This window comes from Montipora capricornis, chromosome 6 (assembly GCF_036669925.1).
Source record: "Montipora capricornis isolate CH-2021 chromosome 6, ASM3666992v2, whole genome shotgun sequence".
In the NCBI taxonomy this organism is placed as follows: Eukaryota; Metazoa; Cnidaria; class Anthozoa; order Scleractinia; family Acroporidae; genus Montipora; species Montipora capricornis.
Genome location: NC_090888.1, coordinates 14,869,406 through 14,871,905, shown reverse-complemented (window position 1 = coordinate 14,871,905; position 2,500 = coordinate 14,869,406). Strand labels below are relative to the sequence as shown.

The following is a 2,500-nucleotide window of genomic DNA, read 5'->3' as shown; positions in this document are numbered from 1 at the left end:
CCTTCATGCCCTGTGCGTGCGGCACACTTATAAGCTCACTGCGTGGAAGAGTATACCACGATTAAAGTATGATTGGTGCATCTTTCATGGGAAACTTTCATGCACGAGTTCATTGCAATTAAAATCGTTTCATATATCCCTTCTTTTGAAGCAAACTTAGTGTCTTCGTAATGGAAGATTTGATCATTTGGAATTTATCCCTGCTTTATATCATTCCCAGACTTGTGCATAGAGTGGTGCAAAGAAAACAATTTACTTTCGTCTTCCGTGTCCAAAACCTGTGTGAAAACGCAGTCATTTGGCAAAGACAAAGTGCCGCATCGGGGGGTGGATCTGTTTCGCGATGCTCAAGAAAAAACTACAATGGATAGCCTTCAATCCGCCAGAACACATATTAATTTTCTGACCGTAAACTTTCCTTGAAAAAATATTAGCCCTAGCTACCTGTGGCGGGAAAGTTTACAACTGCCTACAAGACAAGGGCTAATATCATCTCACCACAGTTAACCATCGCCTAAACTTCGTTGACCCAGACAAACAAGCCCACAGCAGGGCATTGAAGGGACATGATGGGGAGGTAAACGAAGTATGCCTCGTAGGGGAACATCCATGGGTGTCTGGCAAAGTTATTTACTGGGAATCATGAGTGGGGATATTGCCGATCTCTACAAAGAGATATAAATCGCAAAATCCCTCTAAATGCATCGTTCGTGATCCTAAATACAGGAAAGGAAAAAAATATACACTTTCCAGTGTCTCGGGGAATTTTTAAGCAGACAGGAAGACCAATTTCACGATAAAAAGAGCAGGTAGCCATTAAATTTCTTATGACAGTACTTTTATTTGGTTTGTTTGTTATGTTTGCGAATCTGAACCCTATTACAACGATTGCTTGAAAACTCCACTTCTTGCGCTTATTCTAACACTGAAAAATGAGTAAAATTGCAGGAAAAGTGCCAAAATTGCAAGAAAAACTGTTGGATTTTCCGTATTTCAGACAGAAGTTCGACCGACTTTTTTTAAGTCCATATAGACTTAGAAAAAAAACCTCTAAAAAGAAAGAACAAAGCGCCACAGTCCCAAAGGACGTCTATTGTTATCGCTATTGTTTTCTTGAAACAAAGGAGTGTATGCATAATGAAGTAGGGGAAACTTGTGCCGAAATCTTGCCAGTAAGTCTACAGTCTCAATTCGATCCTCGAGACTTAATCCTTGAACGTTTCAAGCATCGAGGATCAAGTTGAGACTGTGAACTTACTTTTGAGGGGTACTGTACCTATTGAATGGGAGATATTTTACATAGTTCCAATGTAACCTACCTTCTTAAACATAAACAAACAATTTGCTATTATTTAATTGCATGTTCATGCAATCATTGGTAGGTTCATTATTCTTTTTCTAACAATTGACTATTTCTATAAAGTTGCCACATAAAGGTGCTCAAAGGCATGATATGGAATTCCTCTGTATTTTAATTTTTATGTATTAGCAGGCATGAATTTAACTAGCTTGCATGTTTAACATAAAATAGAGAAAATATGTGGAATGCTTGTGTCTGCACAAAAAGAAAAGTGATGCTAAGTGCCTGGATAGTTTTTTTAAATTTAAATTGTCTAAAATTGCTCACTTTCCAAAGCCCAGGAATACCTGCTTTTAAGTGAATACTCAAACACCCAGGTTAAAACAGTGTTGTGACTATTGTTTGGTAAATAAAAATGAGACCAAAAACATTAACATTTCTTGATTCTACCTTTAGGTAAAGTCTGTTCGAAGTTCACCAAAGATGGAATCAGTGCCAGCCAAGTGGTGCAAAAAATAGATATGAAGTGTGTCAAGGCTCGGTGGCCACAAAGAATATGAATCTCTTCTGTACGAGTGGAATAATAGAACAGTTTTATCCCTTCGTAAAGCCATTATAATGACACCACACTAGATGGGCATTAAAATAAACAGACACTTGCATTAAGTTTTAATTGTTAACAGTTCAAAGGTGGACAAAGCTTGTACAGTTTTACTTTGTAAGCGCTTCATTTCAGATTTCAACTTTTAAGTTTTCAATTTAACATTGTGTCCATGATTTGAATAAAGGGACTTTAAAGCTTAAACACAAAGTGGTCATTTCCTTGAATAATTTTCACCTTTGTGGAAATATTCTAGCAATTGCATACCTCCAGTAAGCAGCTGAGGTATGGGTTTGCTATGGGTACAAGTTGTCTTTCCCATTGTAGTCCCATAGTTTTCCATAGCTTGTGGAGCAGCAATAGTTTACGTATCGATCTTTCCCATAGGCGTGGGTTTGGTATGGGACTGATTTAAGCTCCCATACCATTCCCATATCATTCCTTCGCATGGCAATCATCCTATACCATTCCCACCGCCCATATCATTACCATGTATGGGAATAGTATGGATTTTTATGAAATACGTATCTTTTCCATAGATGTGGGTTTGGTATGGGACTGATTACAGCTCCCATACAATTCCCATATCATTCCTTTGC

The 2,500-nt window shown here is 37.9% G+C and overlaps 3 protein-coding genes and 1 long non-coding RNA gene across 5 annotated transcripts in view; 2 read left to right on the top strand and 2 right to left on the bottom strand.

The window, feature by feature from the left end:
* Positions 1 to 2,111, top strand: part of LOC138051612 (uncharacterized) — a 3,064-nt gene extending 953 nt beyond the window's left edge. The window contains exon 2 of the long non-coding RNA XR_011132854.1: positions 1,757 to 2,111. This is a non-coding gene — a long non-coding RNA (uncharacterized lncRNA). The remainder of the gene's footprint in view (positions 1 to 1,756) is intronic.
* LOC138053265 (protein NLRC3-like) overlaps positions 1 to 2,500 on the bottom strand; it is a 181,831-nt gene that overhangs the window by 129,700 nt on the left and 49,631 nt on the right. The gene's annotated exons all lie outside the window — the stretch shown is intronic.
* LOC138051602 (NLR family CARD domain-containing protein 4-like) overlaps positions 1 to 2,500 on the bottom strand; it is a 71,001-nt gene that overhangs the window by 39,316 nt on the left and 29,185 nt on the right. The window lies entirely within an intron of this gene.
* The window catches only part of LOC138051595 (uncharacterized), a 25,087-nt gene that overhangs the window by 14,062 nt on the left and 8,525 nt on the right, over positions 1 to 2,500 (top strand). The gene's annotated exons all lie outside the window — the stretch shown is intronic.